At 41.7% G+C, this 22,163-nt stretch overlaps 1 non-coding gene across 1 annotated transcript; it reads right to left on the bottom strand.

Moving 5' to 3' along the window:
• Nucleotides 1–19,890: 19,890 nt before the first annotated feature.
• On the bottom strand, nucleotides 19,891–20,019 carry LOC123783472 (small nucleolar RNA SNORA25). Its single transcript, XR_006777214.1, has one exon. It is a non-coding gene; the product is annotated as a small nucleolar RNA SNORA25 (small nucleolar RNA).
• Between the last annotated feature and the right edge of the window lie 2,144 nt (nucleotides 20,020–22,163).

The following is a 22,163-nucleotide window of genomic DNA, read 5'->3' as shown; positions in this document are numbered from 1 at the left end:
GTTTTAGAGCTTTATTCCCTTATATGGATTTAAAAATCAGTTTGTCAAAGTGTTTGAAAAATCCTACTGTGCTTTTGATTGGACTTGCATTGAATTTATAGATGCCCGTGGCATTTTGACGATGTCTACATAATACTAATCTGTGAAAATAACGAAGTGGTACCCACCCTAGCCTTTAATGCTGAGCCACAAATAGCATGTATACCTCACTTCCAAATCTAATGGGACTCTCGAGATGTGAACCTGTTTGAGAGGTACTTTAGAAAGAAGAGCAGGTGGTGTTTAAAAATGGAAAAGAATTCGGAGAGGATTCAATTTTAAAAACAGAAATAGGGAATGAGCAAAAAAATGTAACCATGGCAGGGAATGAAATGACATCTTATCAGCTCTGTGGATGGGGCGAAGGGGATACTGGGAGGAAATCACATGAGAATGCTAGTTGCAGTGTTTGACTCCTCAATGTCCTGAAATTGGAAACTTTTCGAGTATGCTTCAAAGTGGTAACCCTTTCCCGCAAATAACAAATAAATTAGTTTCAAAAACCACTGCCAAGTTCAAGCTCCAGAATATGCCAGTTTAAATGGCCTGTGCCAATGCATTCGTACACACCCCACTTCCCTCTGCCAGCTTCTCCGCTGATTGGATGCTGATGGATGGCGATGCTCTATCCCGCTGCAGCGCTTTATAAATAACAGAATGCTCTGATCTACAGCACAATGGCAATTCCTATTTTTGCAGCTATTGGACTGGCAGGAAACAAATGATTTCCCTAAGAGCCGGCCTCTGGATGGAGAGTGGGCTCTGGACCCATCTCTAAAACATGTGTCAAGAAGGTATTAAAACAAGATGTATATGTTTCTACGAATGGGAACATTTTAGGCACAAAGCATATTTAGTATTTAAATATACTTATGCTACCATAAGTGAAAAAAATAAATAAAATAAATTGATACCAGGGGAAATGTCAAGCATACTGCATATATTTGTTAGATAAATATTCCTGTGTGGCATTAACTAATGTTAGTATATTATGTCCCTGGTGTTTTCTCTTTATTCTTATTTCTGAAGAGTATTTGTATATGTTTTCACAGGCTTGTTAAAAAAAAAAGATTCTATGACAGGATTGATATTATCTAGGTGAGACGGTTAACTTAATCCAAAATTTGACCAAAATACACAAATTACCAAAATTTCAAGATTGCCTATTTACGGGGACATGGGCACCACTAAATTTGATGACATTAAATGTGAGTCAGGAATTCACATCAGCTGATAAGGAATCTGCTATAATAATGTCAGGTGGCTAGCTAGGTTAAAAAGACCCAAGAATAAATTCCCCAAGAACTTTAAAATGGATATTGTAAGAATTGTAAACTTTGGTGATTACTACAACTACAAAGGGTTACATTTTCATTTCGTCAAATTCTTCCATTTTACTGATGAGAATCAAGTACAAGTTCTTCTCTAATTCAAATACTACACAAAAGGTCATTTTCATGTCATGGTGCATGCCTCCCTCTCCTGTGTTGCAAAGATACGTCCTTTCTGCACACACGGAAGCCCTAACTCCAACCTGTAGAGGCCTCAAAATGCTTTGACTCTGCCACGTTGTCTTGCTTATGGGCTTTTGCAAATGTTCTTTCAGTTGAACATGCTATCTCTTCCACCACCCAATTCACACTGATAACCTCCTACATTTTCTTTGAGAAAAATAAGAGCTGGCAGCATTTATTGCATGCATATTAAATGTCAAACACTGTTCTAAACACATGGCATCACTTTACTCATTAAACCCCCCTATTGAGCTGATAAAGTACGTAATATTATCATCCCTATTTGACAGATGAGAAAACCGAGACTCTAAAATCTTAAGTAACTTGAACAAGAGCACAAAATCAGATTGGCAGATTAAAAGTCAGGCAATGTATTTCCAGGGCATGATATTATAATCTCTATGTTATACTAACACCACAGATTCAGGTCATGCTTCACTTACTCTTGAACCTCTACTTTGACCCAGGAACTCTCTTTCCTGAGTACCCACAGGACCACTACATATAGCACCTTCCAAGGTGATTATTAATAGATTTCATTTTGGCTCTCCTACTGTGAGCTTCTTAAAGGCACTAAATAGCATTACGTAGGATTGAGAGTTCGGACCTGGAATTCAAATCCAGGTCTGTCACTTACTGAAAATGTGACCTTGGCAGATTATTTACCTATCTGAACTCAGTTTTTCTTATCTGTAAAACAGGGATAATAGCAGTTGTTTCATCATAATGATACATTAGAAGGATAAGGTACGTTAAGCACATAGTTGCTCAATGTAGATTAGCTGTTACAATAATTATTATCTGTATCTTCTACGTTTATTACCATCATACTGGCAGATGCATGTTTGTTAAATAAATAGGGTTATGAGAGTACAGATGAACCAGACTCTATTCTGAATTTACCAACTAGCGACACACTGGTTTTGTGAACTCTGGAGCTTAACCTTCAATATAGAGAAGTATCCCCTCGTTAGCTACAATATCCTCAGTTTAGGGTCCACTTTGGTGATACATTTGTCATCTTATCTTTGTTGATGTATGAAGTCAGGCTACCTCGGATATTATTTAGGTCACAGAGAAGAGACATGTTTTTTAACGCACTGGTGTTTTCTGAACTGAAGGAAGGATGGACATTGAGAGAACTGAGTCCTTTAAATAGGTCCCCGAAGCAGAGGGAAGGAGCTATTGTAGAGTGGTGATCTGAGCCACTGAGTTGCTGCACGACCTTCAAGGTATTATTCTACTTTTGCCCTAGAAAAAGGGAAAACAAAACTACAAAACTCTTGGTTCCCTTCATCCCTCACCCCTAGTGTGTCTGTGTATGCGCGTCTATGTGTGCAGAGATGTGGCCCACGCATCATCTTTGTCAATAAGGTTTGGGAGAGCTGGCTTAGCACTACAGCGGGTGGTAGGAGTCATAGTTTTGAAGCTTTTGCCTTTAAAAATATGACCTTTAGTTATAAAACTGGAACCTATATAAACAAACAAACACGCAAGCAAGTCAAAAAGGAATGACCTCCTCTCAACAGAATGAAGTTGTTCACGAGGAAACCCATTCCAGATCCAGTGTCAAAGCACAAGGCCTCCCCAGTATTCCCAGCACCAGTGATCCTGTGTACTTCGAAGTTATGATGAGTGTGATGGTGAGATCAGACCCCCAGATCAGTGAGGCACCCTCAGTGGAATTTTCTGAGAGTACTGGGTGAGGTCCCGTTAGTTACGGAAAGATTTTGTCAGCTAACGTTAGCATGTGAAGGAGAGACCCTTAGAAACGTCCATGACTGATCTCTTTTCCACATAGCAGTCAGAATAAACTTTTAAAATGAGAATACAGAATCATGCTGCTCTTTGAATCCTTCCCACAGCTTTCCATTGTTCCTTGCACTGTGGAAGTTATTGCTATGACTTTCAGGGTCCTCCATGATCCAGACCCTGCTTCCCTTTGCAATGTCTTCCACTCCTCTTCCAAGTATGTTCCCAGACCCAGGGGCCTCTTTCAGTTCCTCAGCGCACACAGAGTTTTCCCACGTCAGGGCTGGAGCGCGTGCTATTCTCTCTGCCCAGAACACTCTTCCTCCAGATGTATACAGCAATGCTTTCTTCTCATCCTGAAGTCATCCTTTTAAATGGCTTCTCAGAGAGGGCTTTCCCACCATCTTCTCTGAGAAACTAAACTCCAGGAGGAACCGTAATCTACCTCGTGTATCACCGTACGGCCAGCACTTAGCTGACTGTCTAGAGCACAGCATCTGGGTAGACCTTCAACAGCACTTGTTGAATGAAGAACGAATGAGTAAACAAATCAACAGCTCTGCTCCAGCCTCATAGAAATCCATTAGATCACTCAGTCACAAATTGGAGCCCCAAGCCAAGAACTTCATATGTTTATCAGGGTCTCTCAACTTCAGACTCACCTTTTTCTCCTTGCTAAGGCAGAATGGTGAGTGTTGGAAGCCAATTTAGAGAAGAGCTTCAAGGGGCAGAGTCTCTGAATTCTGGTGAAGGTGGGGACTAATTGAATGTTTAATGTGTTTTTATATATCTGGAGGATATAAATTTGAGCCAGATGTGATCTTTTTCCTGTCACATTTTACAATTTAGGGTATGGGAGTTGTCCTTTAATAGATATGTCTAGCCTGAGTGTGGTAGACACACCAGCACGGTGTGCAATCGTTCTACCGTGTGCTAAATGCTAGACAGAACTATAGCCCTTTTCCAACAGCACGCTGAAGGCAGTGATTCTATTGTCTTTCTAATTTAACCTGTTCTCTATAAACAGTGGCCTTTATGTAACTTTGGGTCTACATGCCATTCCAAAAATCTAGAGTAGGGTTGGTAAATCCACCTGTCTGCTGTTCACTTAGTGATTAAGCCAGGAAGTGTTCTTTGGTCTCCTACAAAGAACCAGGCACTGTTGCCTAGTATGCTGGCCCAGGGATATTGCTTTGAATAAGAAAAACTCCCTCCTCTCACAAAGCCCTCACATTCATGTGAGAAAGACAGACATTAAATAAGAACTACAATGTCAGATTTTGAAGAGCATAATGATGGAAGGACAGTGATGAGATGTAGAACCACTGGGGGTTGGGGCTGGGTAACTTCAGGTCGTCTGATGAGGAGAGGCTTCCCTAAGCATATGACATTTGACCTGAGGCTGGAGGAATGACCATGAGCTGCCCATGGGAGAGCTAGAGGAAGAGGCTTCCATTCAGAGAGGGGCAAGAGTAGGGCTCCAGGTAGGGCAGAGTTGTGTGTGAGAGACTGAGGGAAGCCAGTGTGGCTGGGCCCTGGGAGGATAAGGATGAGGAAAGGCCACAAAGACGGATCATGTAGGGTCTTATGGGCCGAGTTTGAATTTTATTCTAAGAAAGAGCAAGGGGAGTCATTGAAGTGTTGTTAAGTGCAGGATTGACCGGATCTGATTTATATTTTTAGAGGGTTATTGCTGTAAAAAAAAGAGGCTATAAGGGGAGCATGAGTAAAATAAAGGACTTAACGGTCTTCGAGATTGCTATTAGACATATATTTCCATTTATGGTAACACAACTCAACCCAGCAAAAGTGTGTTGCATAACCTCCATGTGCCAAGCACTGTGAAGAAATAAAAAGTTAGTGCTGCTGGATTCTTGCAACAATATTACTAGGTTTTTCTATAGGGACACAACTGCCATATTTTTCAAAATTGATTTCTTCATTCATTTTCAATTTCCTTTTCTTGATTAGCTAAATCGAAAGCAAATGTTTGGGGTCCTTTTAACCTACTCACCTCAAACCCTCGTTCTCTTTTTGAACAGATCTGTAATTTCCCAAAGTAGTGCGTGGCTGTGGCATATAGTACTTATCCCAAAGAAGCAGGTTCTGCTGGGGGTTCATGCTTGAGTCCATTTTTCTTATCTTTCCTAAATGGCCGAAGTTAACTGATTTGAAAGGGCCTCATTTTAAATTACATTCATTCAGTGAAAACAGAAATTAACACTTAGAGACATCTATATGCTAATGATTGTAGCTCAGGGAATTCACTTCTAACCTTTTCAAAAGGCGCTGGTAAAGAGCCATTTCACTTGAAAGCAACTTAGTAAAACTGGTAGATTAATTAAATACCATAAAATTTCTTTAAAAATCTTTATTTCATTTATCATTTATGCCCTTATTTTTTTCTTTTTTATGTGGGTTACCTTGGCTCAGATTGTGCCTTCTCGGACATAATATTTAGCAGATTATTTGACATGAATAATGCAAAATCCAGAGCAGGAATGCAATGCCGTGAGTTTGGAAGAGAGTAAAAGAACAAAAGACAAACAAAGGAAATCTGTTTATCAAGGCCACCCCTAACTTGTGTTGCAGTTTTGTGCAATTTTTTTTTTTTAAGTGAATCTGTCAGTGAAGCCCTGGGGGAAGACACAAGCCCAGGCATGGTGAATGAAGTTGGGGTGCAAATCCCTACTTACCTCTTCAACCAGAGGCCCTTGTATAGTGAACAAATTGCACAGCTGTACATGAAATCCTTTAGTGGTGCTAGGCCTCCTGTCTCTATCTTATCTATATTTGCTTCTCTCTACTTATCTTCATCCATGATTCCATATATCTTTAAATTCTGTTATCAGGGAGAAGCAAGCTCTTCCCCAGTCTACCCCTGCCCTAAAGTGTTAACTTTGCTAAGGATTTGGGAGTAGGATGCATTTTGTTGAACTCTATGAAGAAGAGATCATGAACTTGAGCAAGGTAGCCCCTTAAAGGGATAGGTTAATTAAGTCAAAATAATGTTATTTTCACACCCAACATATTCCTCCTATCTTCTGAATAAGTAGCAACTTTTTAGGGCATGGGATTTTACAGTCAGACTTGCTTCTGAATCCTGGTTCCACCTAACATGGACTGTATGACTTTGAGCATGTTATTTAACTGTTGGGGGCCCAGTCTCCTCCTCTGTGCAAAGGGTACAGTAAACTTTGCTGGGAGGATTAAGTGAGAAAATGCATGTAAAATTCTTGGTAAGATGCAAGTAGAGGGTAAGTGGTAAGTGGTAAGGATAAATTGAAGAAAGAGACAATTGGAAATATTGCTGTCTTCAAAGCTGCACTTCCCAAATTAAGCTGAGATAAGGGACCTCACATACGATATTGCATGACCCCTGTGCGCCTGGGTGGCTCAGACCCCTGTGCGCCTTTGGTTCAGGGCATGATCCCAGGGCATGATCCCAGGGTCCCGGGATCGAGCCCCACATTGGGCTCCTCTGCTGGGAGCCTGCTTTTTCCTCTCCCACTCTCCCTGCCTGTGTTCCCTCTCTAACTGGCTCTTTCTCTCTCTGTCAAATAAATGGATAAAATCTTTAAAAAAAAAATAAAGACTCTTTACCATGCTTCCCTCACACTTTACTTCTTGAGCCATGTGTTCAAAAGTGGCACTCTCTAATTACTAAAGGGAATCATATCAAGAAATTCATCCATGGTATATTTATTTTTATCACCCCTCCATTTTCTAATAACTGAAAAAATAGATATATTCTGACATTTATTTGCACTCATAAAACCTTCACCATGATGAAAATAATAAGCATATCCATCACCCCCAAAAGTTTCTTGGTGCACTTTTGTAGTTCCTCCCATTATCCTCTCTCCCTCCCTCCCTCCCTCCCTCCCTCCCTCCCTCCCTCCCTCCCTCCCATTATACCCCCACCAAACTTCCTACCCACCCCAAACAGCCACTGATCTGCTGTTTGTCACTATAGATTGATTCGCATTTTCTAGAATTTTATATAAACGGAATCATACAATATGTACTCTTTCTTTTTTGGTGTTGTTTTGACCTGACTTCTTCCACTCAACATAATTTTTTGAAGTCTTATTTTCAAGGTAAGCATTTCAACCTCAATAAAGACATTTTTTTCTCCCTGAATAGCATTCATGCTGTTGTATGTATCAATAATTTATTCTTTTTTTTTTTTTTTGCTGAGTAAGTATTCTTTTTTATAGATATAACTTTTTTTTTTAAACCTATTCACCTGTTGACAAACACTTGTATTGTTTCCAGTTTGGGCTATTACAAAGACATTTGTTATGAACATGAATATATAAGTCTTTGAATGAACATAGGTTTTCATTTCTCTTGGGGAAATATTTAGGAGTGAAATAGCTAGATCATATGGTAAGTGTATGTTCAACTTTTAAAGTGATTGCCAAATTATTTTCCTAAGTGGTTGTGCCATTTCATATCATCTTCATCAGTGTATGAGAGTTCTAGTTGATCTATTTTTATCAGCACTGGGTACGGTCAGCCTTCTTTTATTTCAGCCCTTTAAAGAGTGATATAATGGTGTCTCGTTCTCATTTCAAAATCTCTTCTATCATGTGCTTCTTGAACACCCTTACAATTTCTTTGGTGAAGTGGCGACTTAAATATTTTGCTTCCCTTTTTATATCAAATTATTTTCTTGTTATTGAATCTTGAAAGTTATTTACATATTTTGGAAAGAAATCCTGTATCAGAAATGAGATTTGCAAATATTTCCTCCCTGTCTGTGGCTGTCTTTTCACTCTCTTAATGGTGTCTTCAAGGGAAGCTCTTGATTTTAATGAAATCCAATTTATCAATTTTATTTTGTGGATCTTTGCCTAACTCAAGTTTACAAATTGTTCCCTGTCCTTCCTTCTAGAACTTTTATAGGTTTAGGTTCTATATTTAGGTCTATGATCCCTTTTAAGTAAAAATTTTTATGTGGGGAGAGATTCAGATCGATGTTCATCTTTTTGGATATGAATATTCATATATTATCCCAGTACCATTTGTTGAGAACTCTATTGTTTTCTGCAGTGAACTGCCTTTGTGTTTTTGTCAAAAATCAATTGATCATATATGTATGGATCTATTTCTGGACTCTCCATTCTGCTCCATTGATCCATTAGTCTATTTTTAAAGCCATGGTATATGGCTTTATACCAGTCTGCTGCGCACCATGCCATCAGTCTCCCCTTCTTTCAGGTAGTTCAACTGTACAACTCAGTTTAATTTTCTTTTAGTGAAATTTAGCCATAATGAATTTAGCCCATGATCTAAAATGGGTCTAAAGCCTCTCTCTACTCTTTGCTAGTTTTGTTTCCCAGTTTTCATTTTTATTTGGTTTGCGGTTTTTTAGGTGGTGTGTGTGACGAAAATACCTTGACAGACTGTTTTCTATTGCATACAAACCTGTAGAAATAGCATCAATCATCAAACTGCTCGTGGTGGGGGTGGGGAGTGCCAGTGGAAAAATGAAATGAAGAACCCAAAACAAACACCAAACCCTCTCCAAAGGATTCCTGCTAACAACTGTGTCCATTTCTAAATTATATCTAATTTTTCTCTGTGTATACACAGAGGGAAAATGTTCACTTTTTTTTTTTTCTGCTTTAGACCTGACATTAGGGGTTCTTGAAAGCAGAGGCAGGCCAAAAATCCCAGGGCCAGGTCCAGTTGAGCCTGCTTGAGAACAGGGCTTTCTCAGGTAGGATTCCACTTGTAAATCCCAGCTGTCAAACTGTGATGAACAGAGCCTCAGAAGAGGGAAGAGCCAAGCCTCGGGGAGGAGTGAGGAGAGCATGTGTGTTGCACACTGTGAGGCAGGGAAGGTGGTTATCAGCCCTTTCAGAGGTCCAAGCTGATTGGCGAGCTCCTTGTTGATGCTAATGAAGCTATTTTTACCCTGATAGCTATATTATTCCCAGCAATTGTCATGGTTACACGGACAAAAGGAGAAGGGAATGGTAAACTTTCTGAATAAAGGAGACAACATGAAACTGGAATCATTTAATCATTATTCTAACAACAAAAACAGGTCCTTTCTAGGATAAGTTAATGAACTCTGTTTTACCTCTGAGGCTATAATCCTCCACTAACATCAGTCTCCTCGTCTGTTAAAATGAGGGGGTGGGACTGGATAATCTCTGAGGTCCCTGCCAGCACCAGAAATTCTATGATTCTATGATTATTTCATCTATTTGTGTCTCAGTGACTGGAGGTTTTGCATTCACTATATGTAGAAACAAAGGGGAATTTTCAATTGGGAAGTTTGAAATTTTATTTGTATCACAAGTTGGATTTCAAAAGACAGAGTTTGAATGAAAGGAATTGATCTCTAATCTATTTTGGACCACATATAGTAACCTGCCCATTTGATGACACGTTGTGGGGGGTTGGCAGGAAAGCAGTCAGAAAGTCCTGTTGGCCCTGTGCAATTTCAAATTCATAAGTTCGTTCTTCTCTCAAGGAGAATAACCTGATGTCTGTGCTAACTCCGATTCTCTTTCAAAATGGTTCTCAAACACAATTTGGCAGAATGCGTCAAGCTAAACGTGGTAGACGTGTTCTCACTTACCACTTGTCAAAGCCGGGCCTGATCAAGCCGAGATGCTCATCTCCTGCCTCGAGCAGACCCTATGGAGACATTAGAAGAATGCAACAGGATTCTCTCAGACAGGAATCCATAGGCAGATTACTAAGGTTGCTACATATCTGGGCCAAAAAGATAGGACTTTATTTAACTCTTGCTTTTTCATAGCATAGAATTTGCAGAGAATGATCATAATGCTGGAATCAACTACCTGAAAGTGTGAGCTCATTGATTCCCAATCTTCATTCAGAAAATCACCTAAATTTCTTCTAGTCCACATACCAGCAGGAAAAAGGCCCCAAACTTTACAGCTTATGTATACAGTGTTAGTCTTGGCATAGAGAAACTTCTGTAGCTTGGTTCTCAAGGAACTTACAATCTACTCGGAGAGAGAAGATCTGGTGAGCAGTGAACAACAGCCAGTGCCCTTGGTGGAGGGCACGGGGATAGGATAGGAAATGTTCCTGTGTCAGGTGCTTACTGTGTACCAGGTACTGGGCGTAATTCTCACTGTGAGACCCTATTATTTCTGTTCTATGGATTAAAACACTGAGTCTCAAGGGATTAAAAAAAAGATACCATGGTTGCCTATCTAGTAAACTTCTGATCAGAGGTTTGAATCCTGGTTCATCTGACACAAGGCCTGGCCTCTTTTCTCAGCACCATGGACAGCAAATAGGTTTCCTCTCACCCGCTGAGGCTGAGTAATTGGTGGAGCTAATTGGAGTGTTGATTGAGAAAGTTTCTGAAAGGACATCTGGGATCAGAGGGAAGAAGTGCCTTGGTTTATTTGTGATACAGCATGGATTCTCAAAATTTTCCATATTTGCCCTAGCACCTGCTGGGACGTACCTCGATTAATGGAGGAATGAAAAGAAAAAAAAAAAAGTCAGCCTAGTGTGCACGTTCAGGGGAAGTTTCTTAGAAATCTGGGAGACCAGCCGGCCTTGATAGATGGGTAGAATTTGGACAGGTGGACAGAGAGCAAACCAGTACTCCAAAAAGAGTTTGAGATGTGAAGCAACAAGAGAGCAGACCTTTAAGGCAAAGAAGGGTAATTTTTATGAGACGGAGACACTTGCCTTCATGCCTGTGTTAACCACGGGGCGATGGAACACAAGTAGATCATTTAAACTGGTTCAAAGCCTTTTCGCATTTACCCTGCTTGAACAATCTCTCTGTGTTTCATTAGTTGCCAATAAGTTATCTCTTTGTTTCTGTGTTTGGGTTTATAGATTCTATTGTTGGGCTGATGAGAGCACAGGGAAGCCATGTAATGACAGGGGGAAGCACTGGCTGGGGGAAAGAAAAAACACTTTGAAGCGGTGGGGCTCCCAGGCTGCGTCTGGGCACAATGCCAGCTTTTCTGTAGCTGAAGAACTTGCCATGGAAACAGCTGGCAATGGCTACAATTCACCTGTAATAAAGACAAGCAATACCACCACTCAGCACACTAATCAATGATTTAATAATTGTGTCAATGAAACAGATTATTTGGTGGGCCCTGGGGGATTCAAGTCCCCTCCTGCAGTTATATGCAGCCTTTGAGCATGGTCTGGTCTTCCTCAACAGACATACACATTTCCGTCCGGTACTTTCATTTTAAGACTCTTCCTGTTACACCTTTTATACCAAAATATATTGAAACATCATATACTCCTTAGACTCGTGTTTATTGACATTTATGGAAGTGTCAGGAAATTCCAGTGAGCGAGCGGAGCCTTTCCCCACTCCGTCTATCTAGGTTTGGAGAATCTGTCCCTGGTGGCAGCACTGTTCCCTTGGGGGTCGTAGAACATCTTCTCTTCAAACAACCTGCCGCTTCTCAGGATGCATCATACTTTGGTCTGACTGAGGGGTTCTGCCAGAAAGAGGATACGTTCGGTTCCATTGCCTGTTGGATTTTCTCTTTTTCTCTGTGATACTGTGAGTCGTTTCAAACCCAGATGAGGTGTTATCCAATCATAAGTAGGGTTTCCTACAGAGGATCTGGATGACCTTTTCCACCCAACTTAACAGTAGTCAAAAGAACAGATGCCATGAAGTGTCAGGACACTGATTTTCGGCTTGTCCTGGAATGCACAGTGGGCTGCCGCATGTGGGGCAGTGCGGGATGGCTGGTGGTCACCGCCATTTGCGTGAGCACATTGCTGCCAACTCCCCCTCATGGGGTTTTCATAATGGTTTTCCACCTTATCTTCTTCAACTCACACAAAATGATTTAATTGACTATCATCTAAGCTCTCATATGTCAGTTAGACCTAGTAGGTTTTAGGAAACTGAGCACTAATGATACTGAATCAGAGAGAATTAGGTCTTCCCTGGTGGTGAACCTATCATGACACTGACTTTTATGAGAAAAAAAAAGGGGGGACTTATGCCATTGTGTAAGCGGCTCTTAAAACTTGTTCATAGGTAGGCAATATCTCAGATAGGGTCTCAGATAGGTTTAAACAAAATCGGACCTTCCCCCCACCAGCAAGGTAAACAGGCTTAACATTTTATAAAGAGTCGGCTCTGGGTCCCCTTCTAAAAGCCAGGTTCCAGTTATTTGTTAAGCATGCCAAACTCCTGCAGTGCTGGGATCAGACTGCCTGGCCCCAATTGTTGGTGATTCCCTTTATAATTTGAGCATTTTTTTTGTCTGTTATTTTGAACTGTGGACCCTAGTGCCCATTTGGAGGCAAACAGAAAAGTCCCACTCAACATTCTGATATGTATAATGGCCCCAGGCAAGTTTTCCATACCTGGAAATACATTTGTGTTGTATTATTTTAAAAACACCCCTCTACTGTCACTCTCCTTATCCTTGGTTTACCCTGAGCTCCATTAATTAAGGGCCTAATCTGTGAGAATATTGTGGCCCTTTTAAGAGTATATGCATTTTAATGGGTTTGCTTAAGGCCTGAGAAAGATTCAAGACACAAAGGACTGAGTCGATAATGGTGGGATTTCAGGCGGTATGACAAGCATTGAGGGATATACTTTTGGCCAGAGGCCCTGCCTGACTCCATTCAAATTTCACAAAATAGGCAGTTGTCTCTCCATAAGCAAATGAACAATATCCTTTTCTTCTTTTTTCCCTTCATAATTTTGACATAAGCTATGCAGGGGAAAGAAGGTACTGGCTGGTAGTATCCATTATGTATGGGGGCCAATGTTATTAAGGATCTAGGAAATCCCTCCCTTGGTGGCATATTTAGAAAGTACTATTGGCATCCCGTCCCTCTGTGTTACCAGTGAATGACATGTCAATGTCTTGATGCCTGATCTTAATTATTCACTCTCTGCCATTTCCAGAGACCTGAGATGGCTTTCGTCTGTGCTGACACATGGAATATAGCAAAGAGCATTAGTGGATTCCAAATATGACTATGAGAACAGAGAAGAGAAATTATGTATGTGTATATATAGGTCTACAATGTACACACACATGTATATATACACACTTACATGCCTGTATTTGTACATATATGTATATGTGTATAGCTACAGATATAGATGTATCTATAGCTACATAGAGACGTAAAGGTTGATCCACAAATCCAATTTAGTGGCATCCAGCATGTATGATGAAAGCACCGTCTCATTCACACATGTAAGAAACCACAGAGACTTTTCTTTCCTGGCCATTCCCCAAAGAGCACACCAGAGTATTCAAATATTATCTATTAATATTTATGCAATGTTTTCTATTATATAATTTGTAGAGCATTCCTTTGAGGATAAAATGAGACAATAGATATGAAAACCTCCTGAAGATCATAAGTTGTAAACTGAAAATTATATTTCATCATAATTACGACTATGTGTATTTTCATGTTAACCATTTGGTTTCAAGTTTTGGATTACAACTTCCTAGGTGACACAGCTGATGTTAGTTGACTTTCCCTGTGAGTGCCAGAAATGGCACAATCATCAAAAAGGTACAAACACAGCAAAGCAGAAGGAACAATGAATGCCAAGGAGATCGAGTTTGATTCCCAGCTTGCTGGTAACAAATCTTATGCTTTGGGCAAATCATTTAACCTCACCAAATCTTTGCATCCTTATCTTCAATATAAAGGGGTGGCTCAGCCAGTATCCCATCCAGATTCAATATTTAGGGATCCTTGGGTAACCCTTTAAAAAAAATAGTAAACTTCTCATCGGGGAAAGTTATAAAGTCTTTCCTTCCACCGCAATAATTAGCTTTGGTCCAGGTCCCATAACATGTTAGGTTGTCAGAATTTGGCAAAACTGAAATATTTTCCAGAAATTGTTTTAATGCCAAGAGGCTGTTATCAGCTGTATTGCTGCCAGGATATTATAATGTGTGAGATGAACCAGTTTAAAAAAAAAAGATAAGAACACAAACAAAAACAAAAGCGTGGGTGAAATCTTTCACTGCTCTTGAATTTTTGATGTCAATCTGATTTGTCTGACTCCAAAGAAGTAGTCAATGAAAATTTTTTCTTTTATATTTTCCCTTCCTTTCCTTTCTTCCTTCAAGAGCCCTGTTCCATATAGAAAAACAGGGTCAACAGAATCAATGTTTGTAGTTAATTTGGATGGTATGGACCATTTCAACTGGTTGTCAATAACCTTCTGGGAACCCTTCTTAGGCATTCTCATCTTTTGTAGAAGATAAAGGGACGAGATAGAAAAAAATTACAGAGGGAAATGTATCTTCAGTGGTCTGCTGGCAGGAAGCCATAGCATTCCTCTGTTAAGTGCCCATATTCTACATCCAAACTATGCCAATGTTTGATTTTCCCGATACCCTGACATTCTGTAAACAGCGGCCTTTGTAATTTCTCCATTTTAATTTTAACTGCCTTGATAAATTAACTGGATTAAACCAGTTGTAGACAAAAACCGATGCAAACACCTCTTAAGGTCTTACTAATACAGTGATGTTTGATCAGCAATCTGAAGCCAGTGAAAGAGCAAGCTCCCGTTCACATCTATGTGGGCGAAAAGCAATCCGGGCTGAGGGAGGATTAAGTGCCAAGGCCTTGGGACACTTCTCGAGGCCAGAGAGTGCCTGGTTGGAAAAAGAGCAAGAATGCCAAAATGCCTGGTGATAGCGAGGGAGTGGAGGGTAGTGGACGATGGGAAAGGTGAGGCGGGGCAGGCAGATCTTGTAGGACTCGGTCGGCCATCGTCATGAAATCGGGACTCACTGGAGGATGCGGACAGAGGAATGACTTGAAACAAATGATGTCGAACGGAGTATCTCTGGCAGTCAACAGCGCTGTTAGGAGGCAATTAGAATAATCTAGGTGATGGGTGAGGGTACCTTGGAACAGGCGGTAGTGGTGGAGATGATGAACAATAGCCTGGATCTATTCTGACAGAAGAGCTGATATATTCTGTTGGTGGATAAAATAAGGGGTATGAGGGAAAGGGAGAAGTCTGGGATGGCTCAGAGGTGATGGCCTGAGAAACCCAAACTAGGGAATTGCTGTCAACGGAGATGAAAGGATCAGGACTTTGCTTGTGGACCAAAGGTTTTGACGCCCATGTGAGAAAGAAATTTTGGTAGACCCTTAATCAGTACACTTGTACTGGGTAGCTATTTTCATTCATATTTAAATTCAAGAAAGCGGTTTAGGAAATGGAAAAAAAAATCCAGGATTAGCCCCTTCTCTTGTTTTCATCTATTCAATTTTAGTTAGTTAGTTAGTTGATATGTACTGTAAACTTGTACACATTCTAAGTTAGGTACTCTGTGCTGTGAGAGACAGAAAAATGTTCAAATGAGGATTATACTATCAGCACGCATATAACCTAACCGAGCGTGGAAGTATGTGTCATTGGCAGAAGTAAGGTGCCATGGTGTTTGGGTATACCAAAGTGATTATGAGATGTTCACATGTGAGACAGCCTTAAAAACGGGTTGGCCCTTTACATTCCAGAAGGAAAGTCAGTATATCATCAATGCCAGAAAGACTATGGAAGGGGAAAGGAATTTTCTTATTTGACTTTGGGAACTTCCTGCAGGTAATCTGGAAGAACAATCTTGACCAGTCTTTCTTAAGAAGTTTTGAGCATTAAGCTCTAAGGCTCATTGTATGTAATTAATTTACTTATCTCACATGCATCTAGAATGCAACTAGCTATGTAGCATCGGTGGGAGAATTGAGAAAATTGTTCTGTGGTTGAAAAAGGCTGATCTAGTGAATATGGATCCTAAATTCAAGGTTATATTTAATGAGTACAGGATATCTCAGCTTCTGGTCAAACTTTCATATCTAACCCAGAAAGCAAATAAGATGAGGGGTACACACCTGATGTCTGCTGAGCTCACCATCAGGTAAGAGGCTATAGAGGTAAGTGAAAATGGCGAAAGGAAGAAAAGAAATTGCTCTTACTCCTGAGGCTCATATAATCTAATTGGGAAGACAAACACAGGGACAAGTACACAAGAACAGCTTTACAGCACAGTCTAAATATTGACCAGTGATATCATAGTCTTTGAGTGTGGACAAAGGGTAGGGTGGTAATTTGTGTCGAGGAATAATCAAGGTTGGCTGGGTTGAAGCAGAGAGGACATCCTTGAGGGTCTGAATCTTAAGAAAATATTGGCGCGTCATTGATTAGTCAATTAAAAAAAACCTGACATTTGAGCATGGATTTTATGAGCTAAGCAACTGAGCCTTTATAGGAACACTGATATTGAGATGGCTTTCCTTGATTTTCAGAATAAATCTTCACGTACAAAAAATCTTTGCTTCACTCATGTATGTGCTTCTCAAGCCTGCTGGATTTTTCTCTCCCGAAGACTGACATCTGTCTAATACTTGAGTTGTGAAAAATGTCCCCTTTGATAGACTCTTCTGTTGATAGTTATAAAAATTTCCTTGTGGCGATCACTGAGGGCTGCCTTCTCAAAATGAACACTCTAATATGATGAAAACTTGGAAGGCGACGCAGGCTCCCATAAAAAGGCAAATTCCTCACCCCCAGTGTGTGGATAACTGCGTGATAAAGCTCTCCCTCGTAGGATGTAGGACTTGGTCAGGGATTTTGAGGTACCACTGTTCGGACTCAGCAGGGTGCATACTCCTCGGAGAGCTCCATGCCAGTCTAGAAATATCCTCACACACTGAAGACAGCAGGAAATCCCAGTGTATTTTCCCAGTACCCGTTGGTGGAGTGTGTTGCCAAAACCAACACTTTGTAACGGTAACGTCTTGAGGTGAGATGTGAGAGGGCAGCTACCATGCAGGTGCAGGTGGAGGAGGCGAGGTTGTCAGGCTTCCTGAAGGCACATCGAGGGAGGCTGCGATAGCGCGACAGCGCCCCGTGCTACCTGCACGCGGCACAGTGAAATATCACAGAAGTGATGTGGGGCATTTAATGAGTCGGGACTGAAAACTTTAATTAGCTTGTAGGGCTTTTTATTATTTTATTTTTTGTTCATTATATTTTCTGCTCAGTCTCTGTGGATGTTCTGCATTTTCATCATCAAATGACGGGCTGGCTATTTTTGTCAAACAAGAAGCCTGAAACCATCAAGTCTGAGTGCGGAGACGGTCTGCCCGCTCTGTCAACAGGATGAAAGTGAGTCTCGGGCTTTTTTAATTACAAGGATAACATGTTCGCTCATCTAATAATGAAGATGGTTAGCAATTTTAAATTTTAATAATCAATTACTGAAAGTAATTCTCCATTAAACCACAAGAGAGCCATTAAATCTCAAAAGATGGAACATGCTGTATGTAACAGTAGCAAATTTTCTATTTTTAAATATCATTAGGGAATATCTGATTGTTTCATTTCTCTGCATTTCTTTTACCTTTTTCCTCATGCAGACCATCTCATTTTCCGCAGGAAGACAGCACATGATCTTATAAATAATAAAAGAAAACCCTTGCAAGACTTGATCCAGGGGTGTGAAATATGTGCTAAGAATGTAATTTATTTCAGTCTGGGATATTTTGACTGAATAATAAGGAAGGTGACTAATTAATATTATACTATGCTGTGGGCAAAGCAGCACAGTGGGCTAATCCATGCTCCCTTCACCTCTGGAGACCCGCATTCAAGCCTGAGAGGAGTTGCAATGGCAGAACAGGGTTTGGGGGATGGGAGGGGAAGGTGTCAGACGTCTTTTCCTGGCCGTGAAGACCCCTGTCCATATTCCAAAGTCACCCTGAACATCAGCCTCTGCTCTGAGGAGACAAGGGAAAAGACAAATGATTGCTACTTGGCTGTGACAATTTGGCCGACTTCTATGTCAGGGGGAGATAGCTCCGTGACAGCCTCAGCCGTCCCGACTGTAGCCTGCTCCAGCCCTCGTGCTTGCATCCCCCACTTAACACTTGGAAATGGATGGAGTAGAGGAAAAGGAGTGTGTGTGTGTGTGTGTGTGTGTGTGTGTGTGTGTGTGTGTGTGTTCAGGTAGGATATTAGACAGGGTGAGGGCCCGATAACGAGATGGCCACAAAATAGTGATTAGTTAGAATCAAATTAGCCTCGGTCTCCATTAGAAGCAGCTGACTCTTTCTGCAGTAGCCGAAGCTCAAAGAGCGGAAAGATACCGTGCTTTATTTCTAAGGCGTTTCGTTAGCTTTCAGACAATGGGAAGGTCACTTAGGATCTAACCAGTAGGGCTACAGTCTGCACCGGCCCCCCAGACTCCGTGTGGTCTGTGGGAGGCTAGGAAGTGGGCTGACCCGAGCGCCGGAAGCCACACGGCCCGAGACGAGCTTCTCGCCATCTAGATTGCTTTTCCGCTGGGAGCTGTGCCTGTGTTTCCAAACTGCGCTGGCCTTTCCGGGGTGCTGGGAGTCCCGGGCTCCCCCGGGGAAGGGATAAAGCAGAAACTCTGCCAAGCCAGGCAGAGTGGGGGTGGGGAAGGGGATGGCATGGCATGGATAAGTAAAATGCAGCTCCTGTGTACTTGTTCACTGGAAATGTCAGGTGTCTGGATACTGGGGGGCTCCTGTTTCTCTCTCACTCTGCTACTTGGACTTTAATCCTCATTACTACCGTGCGGCGGGAGACGCTGGCTTGGCGGGTAGAGCGGAATGTTGGTTCTCAACCTCGGGAGCTCCCCCAGGTGACCTTCAGAACCGGCCCCTGCACGCGAAGAGCAAGGAAAGAAGGAAGAAGGAGACAGACGCCTCCAGGCGGCAGGTGGCAGTGTTCGTAAGTAAGCGCGCGTCCAAATGAGGCTTGTCTTGAGACCTCCGTACTCACCTTGCAGAATCGTAGTTTACGAAGAGGCCTTAATGGGGTTCAGCCACATAAGCAGTCCAGACGGTCCCAGTAACACGTTACTCTCAAGGCTGTGTCCTTGTAGTGGCTCCTAGTGTGGGAATGGTGGGTGGAACACGCATTCCAGGGGTAGATGGGGGTAAGGAGCCTCTGCTCTGATTGCCCGGATCCAGGTCACATGTCGGGGTGTGTGTGTGTGTGTGGGGGGGGGGGTCATGACCTCTCAATGACCTCCTCCGGCAGGCGAATGTAATCTACACTGGATAATTTTTGTCTCTGCTAGCACATCTCAGAAGTGACTTAGAAGAATAAGAAACTGTTAATGTTTGGGTTCTGACGTGAATCCCAATTATCTAGCTATGATGACGAATCCATATTCTACGTATCTACTATTGGTATGTGTAATGGGGTGTGACAGTGATAACATATTGTTCTACGGTTTTGTTTATTTATTTGAGGGAGCCAGAGGGAGCCAGAGAGAGAGAGGGAGGGAGAAAGAGAGAGCACGAATGGGAGGAGGGGCAGAGGGAGAGGGAGAAGCAGACTTCCCGCTGAGCAGGGAGCCCAACGCAGGCTCAATCCCAGGACCCCGAGATCATGACCTGAGCCGAAGGCAGACACTTAAACGACTGAGCCACCGAGGTGCCCCGAGAGTGATAATATTTTATTTAACTCTGAAACATCTGTTTACTTTCCCAGATCACCAGTCATGGGTTATTATGAGTGGACTATTATGAACTATCATGATTATTAGGAGTGGCTACATCTTACATTTCGTCAGAAAAACTTAGCACTATTGAGTGACTGTGGCATCCTATGGAGAACTTCAATCTTCCGTCATAGAGTTAAGAGCTCCTGGTTTCACAGCCCCACAGGCCCTCTTTGAAAGGCTCTCTGTATATTTAAACTGGGGCAGAAAACCCGTCACCTCTGCATGACTAGGCAGAGTTTGAGAACCAGAAATCCTTGTGGCAGTCACATCAGTAAATGCTGTGGAATGAAAGCCACTTTAGTGGGTAATTCAGCTTGGTATCTTCGTGCATTCTTACATGTTCTTCCAGATCTCATTTTCTGCAGAAACAAATCTGGTCCTTCAAAAGGACACAGAATAGGAAGCATTGGTATTTTTTTTTATTTCAAATCTATCTTTAGAGACAAATTACAGCTTCTGATACTGCGGTTTAGTGAAGCTGCTGTCTGCGGGGCGTGTATGTTACTTCTGTAGTGGGTGTAAAAATACAATGACCCAGGGCGTGGAGAATCTAGCAGCTCGCTGCCTGCTAGCTTTGTGTGGGCTGCTGTAGATTGGTCCCCGGGGCGCAGGCAGGTAAGTGAGCAACATACAGTGGGGCTTCAGCAATTCGGTTTGGAGGTCGGGCTGCGGATTCCCTCCCCTAGGAATCTTTACTACTTCAGAGTGGGAGAGAGTCAACTCTTTGTGGCTTCCCTAAGGAATGTCTGATACTCCACAGACCGTTGGCGGGAAAGGGTGATGCCAAATCCTGCTTACTTCCCTGGTGCTGTTTGGATTGTTCCGTAGAAGTAGAAAAAGTCACGCACGGCATCAATGAAGGCAGGGTTCTCTCCACAGAGAAGATGGCAAAGTCAGCAGGGGGTCACTCCAGGGACTTCAGCTTGCTGAGAAGCAGAGAACAGAATAAGGGCAATGCCTAAGGGAGGTTAATCTAACACCCAGTGGAGAGGTAGGCAATCAGGTCACTTTGCTAGAAGGCTCAAGGCTCGAATCATAGAAAGTTAGGGGAAACATTTAAGAAAACTCTAGATGTGGGCTCCCAGATTACAGATAAGAATTGGAATGACTGGTGAAGATCAAAGAGGTCGAGAGCAGTCTTACTTACACCCAAACTGAAGACCTTGGATTCAAAGCACTAGGTTTACCGCACTGTGAGATTGCGTACAATGAGGCAGATGATTTTCTGACGAGCGACAATGCAGCAAGAGTGTGATGTGATGGTGAGGGTGTGGGTTTTGGTGTCAGACAGTGCTGGGTTTGAGTCCCACCTCGGCCACTTATTGGCTCTGTGACTTTTGGCAATTTATTTAACCTCTTTAAGACTCCTTTTTCTTATCTGTCAAAGGGATGTAAAAGCAGGGCAGGCTTTCTCAACTTTGGCATTGTTGATACGCGGGACTGGATAATTCTTCGTTGTGGGGACTGTCCTGTGCTGAGGACTGTTTAGCAGTATTCTTGGCGTCTGCCCACTAGATGCTAATATCACACCCCCCTTCAAGCACTGACAACCAAAACCGACTCCAGTCATTGCAAAATGTCCCATGGGGTCAAAATAGTTCTGGTTGAGAACCACTGCAATAGTGTAATAGTGGGAATAATGAAGTTCTAGGTAAAGCACTTGGCTTTCGTATCTGGCATGTAATAATCACTCAATAGATATTAGATATTATTTTTACTCATTGATAAAGATGTGGGCAGTGTTTTTATTAGATACTAAATAATACCATTATTAGGGGATACTATTTACTCTCTCAGACCATGTGTGAATATTCTTAGTCCAGCGTTTCAACTGGACTTGCTGCCATTGCTTTGAACAAGGGAAAGCAGGTTAAAAAAAAAAAGCCATTTTTTTCTGTGTTCACATTCTTTGTTTATATACACTCTGCAGATACACTCACGGCTCACCTGGTAGAGGCTTTGCAAAACTGTAGCTGCATGATTAATTGATTAAACATTGCAGTGTTCATAGCATATTCTGAGGGAACAATTACAAGTTCCCCAATGTAATACACATCTCGATGTTGAGTAGCTGCCCACAATATTCTTATTTGGAAAGACACTTGTGACAGTTATATGTAGGTTTCTATTAAAAATGTGTTTATATTGTTTCTGAAGCATGGAATATTCACTTGTTTTGCTGACATAATCTAAAGAAGAAGGATGATATTCATTTCATCCTATCTCGTTTGGCTATTATTTGGTAGCATGTAAAACAATATAATCAGTCAAAATGAAATTCTAGCTTCTTCTTGAATTCAGTGATTAAAAACAAACCATACAGCAA

The sequence above is a fragment of the Ursus americanus genome, chromosome 1, assembly GCF_024610735.1.
Source record: "Ursus americanus isolate L20-20 chromosome 1, mUrsAme1.1.p, whole genome shotgun sequence".
Lineage (NCBI taxonomy): Eukaryota > Metazoa > Chordata > Mammalia > Carnivora > Ursidae > Ursus > Ursus americanus.
The sequence above is the reverse complement of the archived record's forward strand: the minus strand, read 5'-3'. Positions and strand labels throughout refer to the sequence as shown.